Below are 13,813 nucleotides of genomic sequence, written 5' to 3'. Positions count from 1 at the left end.
TGGTTCCATCTATAATGTTTGGCTCATTATGCTGGGATCCCAGGTTCAAATTCCATAACACGATGTTGATTTGTCCATTGTCTCCTAATGTCCATGTAATTATGGTGTGTCCAACAATAAATTTCTCCTGCGAAGAACAGCCTTAGACAATATAAGAAAAGAAAGGTAAAATGTCCATGGGGATGTAAAAAAAAAAACCCATCAAACTGCTGTATTCGGTCTTTGGAAGGCAATCAAGGACTTCTCCAAACGAGACGCTCACAACAATCAATGTGTTTTTTTTTTTCTTTAATTTTACAATGCACAAGTGCACCTGATTAGTTAGAAAATGGGAATCATTTTAGATTTATGCACGAGCTGTGTTTTACATTTTTGGAGTAGCTGGCAGTATAGTTTGGAGGTATGCACACTCGCCTCTGAGCTGTTTAGCCTGGGTTCAAATCCCAACCCAAGAATCCTCGTGTTTGGCATTCATGGTGGGGGTATTCAGAGTGTGTGACGTCCATCGGATGTACGTTAAGATAGAGAATCAATCTTCTAAAACTGGTCAATAGTGCACGTTAAAGATCCCAGAGTTTCTTTCGCCAAGTGGGCAAGCTATCGCTGTTAACCTGAACAAATCACAAATTCCTGCCCGAATCACCTTCAGTTGAATGTCGATACCTGGCCAGGCAGGTTATATTAAATTTGCACCTCGCGATGCTCCTTTACGATTTTGGGGTGCCGCTCATAGCCCCTCAGATCCAATCTTACTTCTGCCGTGAATGTTACGGTGTCAAGAGTAAGATTGCATCTGGGGATCCACACACCTGACACCAAGGTTATGGGCCAGCAACCTGAGGCCAAAGGTTCCTCAGCGGCCATCACAAGGTGGTGGGAATAATTGGAGCTGTTAAAGTCGAAGTAGTAGAAGTAGTTGTACTTTGTTATAGATTTTGGGTGAGTGTTGTACTATTGTTCGTATCTCGTTCGTAAAACCTTTTGAACACCCAATGTCCATGTTTTTACATGAGCTACCTGGAGAGACATTCATGGTCACTATCAGATCTCACATCACGATTACACATTCATTAATATGGTGCTGTGTCTCTCAATAAGCGGAACTAACCAAATGAAGACCTCTGAGAAAAACGGACTGCTTGGATGATTTCCTTTCACTGGCCCCTTCAAGCAGCGATTAAATCCGCGTTACAAAGGCCATCAGTAGCCACTTGCAAGGAAAAACGAGGAGCTGATACTATAAGTACCCCGCCATTTGGGTGGTCCGAGGAATACATATGTTCAATATGAAAGCTACCTGTTCAACGGTTTTTGAAATATCACGTACACAAAAGTACATGGACGGAAGATCGGTCGGTCGGACACAGCTCGTTTTCATGTCCTTGTCAGAGGGGTGGGGGGACAATAAAATTAAATAAAATAAAATAAAAGGAGAGCGTGGCTCAGATTTCAAGTAAATTATTTGTGACAAAGTTGACATGAGTGGGGAACATGCGACGTACGTGGATGGAAACAAAGGGAATGGAAATATTTCACGTGTGGGCCATATGGAGACGGGGGAATGGTTGGACAAGTGAAAGATTCCATCATTTTTCATCAGTGATATGTTTATCATATGTCAGGAGCAGCCAGATTGTTCAACACTACCCAAATGAGAATTCACATCGAGGTAGCATCTGGAAAGTTTGCAAGGAAGCGACGTAGCTTGGACTAGAGGCGAGGTCTGTTTATTTCTTTGTATACTTAATTAGTAATTTATTTTTTCCATCTTTCCTTTGTTGGACCTCCTGCTCGCCTTGGCTCATCTCAGCCCGGCGGGGCTCCAGGACGAGCACAGAGAGATACGTGCAGCGCATCGTGTAGGGCACAGCAAGGCGAAGGGAGTTCTGCCTAATCGAGGATCTGTTTGGAATGTATGAGTGCTGAGTGGTGACCACTAGTACGAGTGGTGACCACAGCCCTCTCGGCCATGGCCGTTCCACTCTTTATAGAGTGTCCATCTACACAACCTCTCATCCCGCAGCATTTGTTAGTGCAATTCCTCTTTGGAATGGTTGCTCCCCCCCTCCCCCCTCCGTCCCCACTACCCCCCAAGCCGTTGCTCTTTTAAGCCACAATTTCACTAAGCATGGAGAAAACTCCAATTACAATCATCTCTTTGTTTCGAAGCTTGTCTGTCGTTGGTGATCACGAAGATAAAACCAATAAATGCTGAAAACAGGGACTGCAGTGCTCTGGGGGGGGCAGGGGGGAGGGAGTGGGGTGAGTGAGTAAAAGACCCCTCGTATTGTTCATTATGAATTGTACGAAACTAATTTGTAAAATATTGATTTTTTTCCTTCGAGGGAATGATGCACCTGAAATATTTTATTCATCCGCATCCCACGTTGTTTACAACTGCCTAAAACTGAAAGATAGGTTTATCCATACCGCGGTCATGATGTGCATGTCATTGTTCAAACGTCTTTGTTGGGTCTCTGGTATGTGTGGGAGAATGTTCCTACTGTTCAAATGCCCCCAGAAGGTACTTTTCCCCTTTGCTCTAATTTTAAGATCATATCTCATGACTTCATCTGACGGATCATTTCAACAGGCTGTCCCCCCCCCCCCCAAGATAATTAACTGGGTGTGGGACATTCAAACGTTTCATTATTTTGTCCTGCTGTTGAAGCACAGTCTGTGTCTGGTGCAGATATGAACTTGTGAAAATTCATGTGATCATTGGACAATACCCCTGTTGGGCAATGATCCCTGGTAATGTCCCGTGGAGATTTTAGTTATTCATCGATAGGGTAAACTGCAGTACACACTATAATCACATGACTTGGTAATCAAGGTGGACGATTTCACCATCCTGGTTACATCAACATGGAATGGCCCAAAGTCAGTGATTCAGGTAAAAGTGTCATTAGTGGTTGCATTCCATCCATCCATTGGGACCATACTCTGCACAAAGCATCAGTGCTGCCGAAACAGTCTCCTGGGTGATTGGGCACAATCCAGGATGGGTTGCCACTGCGACGCAGGATACCTGAATGGCTCAATCATCCCAGCAAGTACTCATTTTGCCGACCTCGGAAGGATGACAGGCTGTCAACCTCACCTGGTATGAATTCAACGGCTGAGCGGGATTTGAACTCAGGACCCTCGGATCCCAAGCCCGCTACAGGTTGCATTGGTGGTGGAACAAATGATTACTTCCTTTTTTGAAAGGTGGTTCACATTGTCTGTGACCAGGAAGTCAGCTGGGAACAATTTGTTGAAACTCAATGGAAGTATCATCTGCTCACCACCATCTCAGGTCATCCCCCTTCCAAAGCCATGATGTTTTCTCCACCCATTAAATCACCCCCACCCCTCCCAAAATTTTGCTTTTGTATCCATCTTGTCCACCCCTTGCATTCACCCCTAACCCTCATCATTGCCCGCATCATTTGTTTGTTCGACTCCTTCTACTTTCTCTCTCTGTCCTGGTTTGTTCATCCATCTGAGGGATGGCACACACACATTGATGAATCAGTTTCTACCTGCCTGTGAAACACTGGGATCACAGTTTATACCTGGGATGAGATGCAAACCCAAGCTAGACAGCTTAGAGGTGAGTGTGCTTACCTCCAAGTAATCCTGACATCCCTCCTACTGGGTGAATTGGTGGTAGATAAGGAGAAAAAGTTTTGTCATGGCACATATTAGCTCAAGATGACTTCTCCAAAACAGGATGACACAGCTCAGTGGAAAACGTTTTTTCAGCCATTGTTCATTTGGAGAGATGTATGCACTCGATCATTCATCCAACCCCCTTCACCATCACCCCGCTTTCTCCAGCTATTCCTTTATTTCTCAGCTCCCTCTCACAATTATCTCCTGCTGACTACCACCATGAGCTTGCTTGCGTTCCTCCGATTTCCAGGCTTAACCTCATTACAGTAAATCTCTGCCCCCTATTCACGTTGTGAGACATTCTGTGCATGTTGTTGGTATTCTAACGGATCCCATCATTTATCCTGCTAATCGTAATTCATTATTATCTCACCAAGCACTTCCTCCCCTCAGTTCACCACCCACCCCGTGCCTTCCATCCCACAAGCTACATGGCTGGTGTTTGGTCGAAGGGTGGCGTTTTGGGAACTGCTTGGGGCGCACAGCTCCAAGTAAATTCTCTTCTTACCGACTGATTTTAGAAAGGCGAGGATAAGTGAGCGATGTATTGGAAGGAAAAGGAGAAAAGCATCTCATGCTGGGAATTAGAAGGAAATAATGCATTGTTGGTCTAAAGGACACAGGCTCATGTTGGATGGGAATAATAACCAAACTTGGTCATGGTCGATAAATAAGGTGAACTGCTCCAGGCTGAGCTCGGCCCACTGATCGACTCGAGGATTTTACAATGCAAACCACATTTCCTTCTTGCTGTTGCAACTGCTGTGGAAAGCATGAGAAGATTGGATACTCACATCGAGGGGAAAAAAACAGGCAACCGGCATTCCGTTCAGGCTTTCACGTCCTCTCGCAAACATGCGGCAACTGCTTGTACAAAAAAACAACACATCGTCGTGATTTATTGGGTGTGCGATTGAGAGCTCAACGGGACAAGTTGAATTAAATTGTCCTATAAAGCACGTAGGACGAGCGACCGGTGCCTTCTCAAAGTGGTTACACGTTCAATCTCACGGATGTTCGACGTCGGTCATCACACCACTGCTGGTTCTGGGTTGTCACGGTCGCTGTGCCATCTAAAGAATGGGCTAGTGATGCTTAAAGGGCTTTATTGCGTCTGGAACTACAGTCGTGCATACGTTGCGCATGCAAAACAGAGGAATTTTTGACTCTTCCCTCTGATTTCCGCAAAAGTGAGGCCTACGTCGACTGGACTAGTCCATTAAACTGATCTTTCAGGAAATGGAAATCATGCTGTAACTTAAACTCTCACTTCTTGACAATAGTCGTGGGTGGGCAACACTTCTAAAAAAAAAACAAAAAAAAAACCCAAAAGCCCCAACATGAGAAATATCTGACCTTTCACAATAATAGCTTCTCTTTGCGAGAAAGTTTTTGTGTCATGCAATCTGCAAACAGCAGTCAAATTGTAATACGCTTCGGGTTATAATCTTTTTCAAAGAAACTAGGATCTCCAAGATATATTAGTGCAATGAGGGCAAGTGTTTTTACATCCAAAAGTTTGTGACACTTTCAGCAAATCAAAAGTTTCCAATCAAGGGTATGATGAACTATGTCAAAATGACATTTCGATCTGATAAACAAGAAGATTTTACACAGTTGTTCACGGCAGACCACCTGAAACTTTCATTTGTTTTTCTGAAGATAATGTCGTATACGCATGCCAGTGTTGAGACAGGAGTGTCTGCTCGTCCTGACAGCAACAACTATCAATGGCTTATTTATCTTCCTGATTAAGGGTTCTATTGCCAGAGTAGAAACTAAACATGAAAGTGGACGAGCTAACCTGATACATCATTTAATTTTCTCGATTGTCCTTTTATCCACCATTGATGTTCAAGCACTGAATCAAACCTTAAGGTTTTATTCCCCAAAAAAAACAAATTGAGATATAAATATTTCTTTCTTTGCAAGATCGAGGCTCATGGAAGTGTGAGGAGACAGAGGGCATGACCGAAGAGTGGGGAAACAGTTGGACACAAGCAAGGGAATAAACGAACAGGAAAAGAGGAAGGGTCCTCTTTTCCTGGGGGGAAAAAAGGGAGGGGGAAGGGCAAAGCAATCTGCAAGTAAGAGGATTGGTAAAAGCAGGGTCAATACGGTCAATGGGGTCTGTACAAAAACCAACCAAGCCGATAGACACCGTGAATGCAAAATATGACTCGCAACAATGGAAAGTAGCGAAGGGAAAAAGAAAAGTAAGAATTTGAAACGCTTGTATTGGCTGTTTGGTATTCTGATCTCATCGAGCACGCAGCTCATCCTGTTGGCACCCAGGTTACAATCCCATCTATTGTGTCGATTTGTCCATTGTCAACCAATGCAGTCCTTGCAATTCATGTAAAAGTATATTGAAGTGTCCCACTTCCAATTTCCTTGTCCCACATGTAAACTCCACCAAGAGCCTTGATAGAATGAGAAAAAAAAATAAATTGACGGAACAAGTAAAGACAGGTGAGGATGTTCAAAAAAAAAAATAGAATAAACAATTAAAGGCCAACAAATGCAAATGCATTTCTTCCTGAAGGCCAACTTTGATTGCTGGGACTTGCCTACACAAACAACAACAAATAAACTGTCTTTACTTTTTGTTCATGTGAGATGTTTACATCGAAACAACAAATGTGTGTGGTTAGTGCCTCCGATGTTTGACATAAGTTAAGGATACTTCAGATCCAATATCATCTGTCTCCTTGAATGCCAAACATCATGATGATGTACGAATGATACGAGCATGCGAAGAACTCTTGCCAACAGAACTTGCCAAAAACAGCCCAGCAGAATATAATTTGGGATACAATTTTGGATCGAATCGGATCATGGTAGATATGGAATGCTGTATATACTCAAAGTCTGTCAAAATCTTCAAATTGTTGGGACACACTTTGGGCATCAGAGATGAGTACATTGTGATCTTGAGATAACTGCTACATTAGGGTACAAGAGAAGACTGAACTTGATCTGCGATGATGCTTGCGATGTTTTGGCAAACTTCTGTGCAAAAACGACATTCGACGATTCAAATTTCTTCCTGCGGCAATCAATCATCCAAATATTTTGATATTCAACCCTCTGCTCCAAAATGGGTGTTTTATACAATGTTCAGCTGTGCCAAATAGCGATATTTATTGCAAGTGTCTTGCCGTGGTACAGGTGGGAATGAGAGCAGTTTGTGTCTTTTGAGCCAATAGCTTCCAGCGATCATATTTTACAACCATAACTGTCGCATTTCAGTCCATTGCGATACATTTCCTTCTGCAATTATTTCTCCAGTGACATTCCCTCCATTTTGCCATCACCGGTGGCCATGTTTTGCAACAGTTTAACAACACGACGGCTCTTTTAAATGTGACACCTTTGGACACAATATCATTCTTCTTTTGAATGCTTTTTGATCTTTGCTTTAGCACTTCTCTTCAAATAAGAAGGCACCGTGGACTAGTATCAGCCACAGCAGCCGAGAAAGTTCCAGGTTGCTCCAAGTGGAACTTTCGGTTCTAGGTCGCTCGACGGGTGTTGCTGGTTCATGGGTTGCTCCCACCAGCTCAACAAAGCTCAGTTCCCTGGACCAGACATGTTGTGTTTTACTGTTTTATTTTCATTCCTGTGTTGCTGATCGTGTATTCGTCCAATTTCCTGTGTTGTATTGTTGAATTTGTGTCCTTGGTAGAGTCTAGCCTACCCGTTTAGGGCTGGGCAAGTCAATGTGTTGCTTCTGTCTCCGTTTTTAATCAGATGTGCTTCATTTTTGCTCCTTTTTCTCCCCGGCATTGTTTCCTCTGATTCCTCAGTTTAATCCTCTTCCCCTCATCACTCCAAAAAAAAAAAAAACAATTAGAAATACAAAAAAAAATCTTCACTCCCAAAAAAAAAATAATAATACAAAAACATCTTCACTCCAACAACAAAAAAATACAAAAAAATCTTCACTCCAAATTTTTTTTCAATAAAACATCAGGAAAAACCGAATTTAATCTGCCGGACACAGCTACTCCTTCATTTCCTATCCCTTCTTTTTTTTCAACATCTCCAAACTGAATAAAACGATTCTTCCTTTAAAAACTCTGAATAATATGCAAAAATATTACATCAAAAAATGTATTTTTAAATACCTTACTCTTCTTATTACAACATCAGGAACAACCAATTCATTATTCTTATTGTTCATCAAACATCTTGATATCCTCTCAAAGATACAGCTCCATTTTCCTCCATGCCTTCAATGGTAAACATCATTACCACCCCACCCATGAAGTCTGTCCCAGTATCTCCAGTTTGGGAATCCCAAGAAGTCCATTTTACAAAGGTTGTGTGCACACGACAATCAATTCCCCTTCACATGCATTCATGCACTCCTTGCTCCTTTCCACATCCTCGCTCCCTACCAGCAGCTACTCTTCCTCTGTCCCGAACCGCGTGGACGTCAAACATCCGAGACATCCACTCCGACCTGGTATATCTCATTCCAGGCCACTGCCGAAACACATCATCTGTTTAACAGAATACTTCCTCCCACAGGATGTCCCTAACTCCTTAATAGGATCTCTCCCTGGTTATTGTCTCCTCCAGTTTGATCGACCCCTTCCTGTCCTAGCAGCGGAATCACACTGTACATCAAGAACTGCATTTTCCCCTCTCCCTGCACTGCTCTTACACCTCCCAAATGACAGGAGTACCTCTGGTTACGAATTCCATCCGCTCCCACCTCTAGTTTGTCTGTGTGTTGTACCATCCTCTAAATAGTAATAAATCCATCTATCTCTCTCTCTCTCTCTCTCTCTCTCTCTCTCTCTCTCTCTCTCTCTCTCTCTCTCTCTCTCTCTCTCTCTCTCTCTCTCTCTCTCTCTCTCTCTCTCTCTCTCTCTCTCTCTCTCTCTTCCCATCTCTAAGGACCCCTCCCATCTTATGTCTTAACAATCCTCTCAAAGAAGTTCAGTCACTCAAACTCTTGGGTCTCACTATCAGCCATGATCTTTCTTGGGCAAACCACATTTGAAATTTGGCCTGAAAAGCCAGTTCCCGACTGGGCATCTTCCATCGTACAAAATCTTTCCTTGGTACAGCTGGGCTCCTATCCACCGATAACGACTTAATGTGCAGCTCGATGGAATTCTGCTCTCACCTCTGGGCTGGCTCCCCTGCCCCACAGTTTGCTCAGCTTGACACCGTGAAAACCAAGGCCACGAGATTTTTTCCTTCCTGAGAGTTTGCTTTGGAACCATCAGCCCCTGTGTTCCATCCAGCCCCTGTGTTCTCCCTTAACCCTCATCCTCACCTGCATCCTTTGTTGTCTATTTTGTCCCTTGATCCTGATGTCAGCATTTCATCCTTCTCTTTCTGTTGTTCCTTTTGTTTTGTTGCGTAATGATCCATTCTGTGTTTTAGGTCTTTCACAAGCCATGACTATGTGTACCAAAAATAAAAAGAGAAAGGAAAAAAAAGGACAAGGCTCTGGTGCAACGTTTCAACCGCTTAGCGAGTCATCCAGGGCTTGGTAGTTAAACACTAAGAGCACTCAACCGTCGAAACATTGGACCTGAGCCTTGCCTTTATCAACAGCCGTCTTGTTGGTGGCATCTTCATTGTGAAATATTTACCTCCCCAACTGCATCTGGTCTTCTCGAACCCTCCGTTTGCATGGACCGATTGCCATGGTGATACACCTTTATAATGCTGTGGGTATAACATCATTAGCCCCATTTGCATCCTTCTCTGGGAAATGCAAATACAATAACATAAACTGCATTTGATATTGCCACAAGCTAAAAACAGGTCTCATGAAAGTGGACAAGTGGTTTATCAACAAAGATGTGCGAAATATATGGATACGAGAAAATCTGAAAGAAACAATATTTCACAAGGTATTCACATACAACCTTTAAACAGACATAGACTTTGCGTTAAAAACAAGAGATGTGTTCTATTCCCCCCCCCCCCCCCCGCAGGGTATAATATACTTGAACCACATCATTCAACGTGTGGACACCACAATCCACCAGTTTTCACAAATGTTTGCGGATGACATGTTGGGAAAATATGCATCATTACCTCTTCCTCAACATTATTTCGTTTCAAGTCCAAGGAATGCCTGCAATGTCCTGTAAAATATAAATTCACCCCAAATTGCATTGGTCGCTTCCCTCATGAGAAATTCAGTGCCGCTGTTGAGGCTTATCTTCACCCCAGATCACCCAACACCTAAAATGCAATTTGCAACATCCTAATTCCACCAAGAAAGTGCCACATTCACCCGGTGAGGTATTATTGTAGGTTATGGCAACAACAGAGTGGGCAGAATAATTACATTGTGATGGCCGTTTCCCAAAACATTTGGCATGCCTTCCTCTCCCACTCATGATCAATAAATGGCACTCAGTTGTCGCTGAGGCTTTAAACAATGAAATTGTTTGGGAGGAAACATCCTGTAATTTTATCACTGAGGCTGCATCCTCTTTCATCTCCAGTCGTCGAGACATTGTTTTGCCATTTGGACCAAGATGAAGTAGGACAAGAGATTGGGGCAGGCTCAGCACAACCCTCCTTCACTTTAATCAAACCTACATGCAGGAGGTGCCTTTACATCTCAGGCAACTACCACCAAAAGTCCTGTGTTGATAAGTGAGTGGCAAGTGTGGATACACTAGGAGTGGTGAGTTGCGGACCTGCACACAGGTGGCTCAGGACATGTGGTCACTCTACACTGAAATGAAGCAGCGGTGGTGTCCTGTAGCTTCCTAAGTGACTGAGCATCCCTTTTAGTGTTGCACTGCTTGCTTCATCCAAACTTAGGTCATTTTACGGTGGATGATGGAGATCTCACTTTGCAGTCAAAATTTCAAGAAGACCAAGAAAACCTTGAAACCACTGAACATCGAGACATGGAATGTACGAACATGAACCCAAGGGACAATAATACTTATATGAGACAACATCAAAGTACTGCACCGGTTGGCACAGAGCTCATACGTTACAACATCCACGTCGCAGATCTGAGGGAAATGAGTCTTGCAGGAGTCAGTCAGCTGAGATAATTGGAGCTGGCTACATGTTCTGGAGTGGTCACAGTGTCAAAGAACCAGTGTCTGGTGTTGGCTTGACTGTCAAGTCAAGCATCGTCAACCAGGTGGAAAGTCTACCTCAAGGTGTAAATGACCACCTCATGACTTTGAGATTTCCTCCTGCTGGGAAGTGTTATTCATCGATCATTAGTACTTATTCTCCAACTATGACCAACCCTGATAAAATCAGCCAAATTAGATGAGGATCGAGATAATGCCATCCCTCAAGTACCGAAGAATGACAAATTTACATGGGGACTGGTAGGGGAAAGTGGGCAAAATGCTGGACAGACCACCGTCTCATTCTATTAAAGTTCAACTTCCGTATAAAACAAGTTAGAAGAAGACACAGGGCAAAAAGGCAACAAAAAGGCTAAATTTTATAAAACTTAAAACTTCAGTAACTAAACACCTTGTTCAATCTGCAGAAGCCCATCTCTTCGCAACCAACACATCTCCTAGTGATGTTGAGTCTGACTGGATCAGCTTTGAAGAGACAGCTCGTACTGCAGCCTTGGAACCCCTGGGCCAAACAGCCCATAAACATCAAGTTTGCTTTGATGAAAAGGACACAAACATTGAAGATTTGCTCCAAGAGAAGCATCGCTTGCACTTCACCTGGAAACAGGGAAGAGCAAAACTTTTCACCCCCCTACCAACAATGCCACATTTAGATGAATTATAAATGATGTAGAAACAATTTTTCCGATTTAATTTTTTTTATTCATAACTGAAGAGATCAAACTAAACACTTGTAGTTTTTTTTTTTTTTTTGTATACCTTGGTCGAGGCTCGTATGAGAGCTAACACACAACTCACAGCAAGGAGGCATGAGACAAGAGGGGCGGGAGTGGAAGGGACAAAACAGTGGGGAACAGACACATTAGGTGAACTGTGGAAGGGAGAGGGATGGGGATGGGACGGGGAACATGGCGAAGAGAAGATGGACATTTCAGGGACTTTCAGGAAGGAAAGCAGGAGAAATGAAGGAAGTGGGCTTGGGTGGATTATCGGGGGTAGAAAAGATCGAGGATTTGGATGGGGGAAGGTAAGAGGTGGTGGTGAACAGCTGTTTTGAAAGCCTGGAGGGAAGAATGGGAAAGAATAGAGTGAGGAAGTTTATTCCAAAGGCGGGAAAAAAGAGGAATGAAAGAGTGAAGATGAGCAGTGATTCGTGATTTTGGTAGTTTTACCAGAAGGGGGTTGTTGGCGGACCTTGAGCGCCCTGTGGAAATGTGGCGGGGACAAATCGCAGAGACAGCAGGGGGGCAAGGCTGGAGAGGAGTCGGTAGAAGACAGAAAGACCACCGACCAACCTGCGGTGATTGAGTGAGAGGCCAAGTTGAAGGAGGTTATATGCCAGGAATACCTGCAAAAAACACGTACAAATCAAAATTCACTGGTTGTAAAAGTATTCAGCCCCTGATGTCAGTACTTAGTGGAAGCACCTTTTTGAACAATGACTGCTATGAGTGTTTCTAGGTAGGTCTCTACCAGCTTTGTACAATGAGATGGTGAAATCTTTGCCCATTCTTCACGTGTAAATTGCTCTGGTTCTGCCGAGTTTGATGGAGATCATCGATGGACTGTAATCTTCAAGTCTCGCCATCAATGTTCAATTGGGGGTTCAAATCAGGACTTTGACTGAACCACTCAAGAACATTTATTTTCTTCTTTTTCAGCCACTCCAGTGTGGGTGTAGCTTTGTGCTTCGGATCATTGTCCTGCTGAAATGTGAATCTTCTACCCAGTTTCAGATACATGGCTGACTCAAGCAGGTTTTCTTCAAGGATTCTCCTGTACTTTGTCACTTTAATCCTGACAAGTTTGCTAGTCCCTGCTGATAAAAAGCAGCCCCATAAGATGATGCTACCACCACCATGCTTGACAGTATGGGTGGTGTTGACTGGGTGATGTGCGGTGTTAGACTTGTGCCAGATATGACGCTTTGAATTTAGACCAAAAAGTTCGATTTTTGTCCTGTCTGACCACAAAACAAAAAAGTTCACTTTCAATTTTGCTCTCTCCACATACCTGCAGAATCATTAAGATGCTTTTTCGCAAACTCCATATGAGCTTTTAGATGTGCCTTTTCAGTTTTGGCTTCCTTCTTGCCACCTGTCCGTGGAGGCCGGCTTTGTGAAAGGAACAGGATATTGTTGATTGATGAATACTGACCCCAATTTCGGACATAAAACCTTCCAGATCTTTTGAAGTCATTGTAGGATTTACAGTGACATCCTCAACCAGTTTCCTGCTTGCCCAGCTGCTGAATTTGGATAGGCGACCTGATCTGGGTAGAGACCTGATGTATGATACATCTTCTACTTCATAATGATGGATTTCGCCGTACTCAAAGGGATAATGAGTTACTTTCAAATCTTCTGAAACCCTCTCCTGAACGGTGCTTCTCCACCACGTTATGTCTGATGTCTTTGGAAAGCACCTTGGTCTTCATACTTGTCTTGTTTCTTGACCAAGTGAATTGCACCTTAAAACTCCTTAGATAAGTGAGGAGCTTAATTTTTCAGTTAAACCACTGATTATAATATATAGGTAAAACATATTAGACTTATTTTGTCACCTTTCAAACAAATAATTTGCTCCTGAAGTAATCTAGGGTTAATTAGGCAAAGGGTTTGAATCCTTAAGTTTGATTTGAAAGCATCATTAAATAAGCTCATCAATAAATACGTTCATCATTAAATCATCAAAATGTGAAAACTTTGAAGGGGGTGAAAACTGTAGTGTCAACAGCAAAACTAACGTCAAGCTTGTCGCGGTGGGAGGTTAAAATCCCACGATGTTCCGGATTGCTTAAACTCCTGTGGAGTCGTTCCGAATTATGGCGGACAATGCGCATGCGGGTCATGAGGAGAAACACAAGAAACTTAGCTGTTTTAAAAGAAATGGGTTTATTCCCAAACCAAAAACAAGGGATGATTGACCAGCGGAAGGAATATGATGGTGTGTTGGGAGGGAAGGAAGGGAATGGAATTAATAAATAATTATATACACTGAGAATAAATTAAATCTAAAGAACTAAGGTTCTTCACTCTGGACTCAATCACAGATGG

General features: G+C 43.1%; 1 long non-coding RNA gene across 2 annotated transcripts in view; it reads right to left on the bottom strand.

Annotated features, from left to right (window-relative positions):
• Nucleotides 1-6,264: 6,264 nt before the first annotated feature.
• The window catches only part of LOC147013362 (uncharacterized), a 56,740-nt gene continuing 49,191 nt past the window's right edge, over nucleotides 6,265-13,813 (bottom strand). Inside the window, exons 3-6 of one of the 2 annotated variants that reach the window (XR_015051296.1) lie at nucleotides 12,053-12,105; nucleotides 11,149-11,354; nucleotides 9,276-9,351; nucleotides 6,265-7,491 (exon numbers count right to left, since the gene is read on the bottom strand). This is a non-coding gene — a long non-coding RNA (uncharacterized LOC147013362). Of the gene's footprint in view, nucleotides 7,492-9,275; nucleotides 9,352-11,148; nucleotides 12,106-13,813 lie in introns of both variants that reach the window. The other variant, XR_015051295.1, reaches the window with a different exon arrangement.

This window comes from Eptatretus burgeri, chromosome 14 (genome assembly GCF_056783735.1).
Source record: "Eptatretus burgeri isolate ZD-2024b chromosome 14, Ebu_testis_v1, whole genome shotgun sequence".
Classification (NCBI taxonomy): domain Eukaryota; kingdom Metazoa; phylum Chordata; class Myxini; order Myxiniformes; family Myxinidae; genus Eptatretus; species Eptatretus burgeri.
Note: the sequence above shows the minus strand (reverse complement) of the source record. Positions and strands in the feature narration are given on the sequence as shown.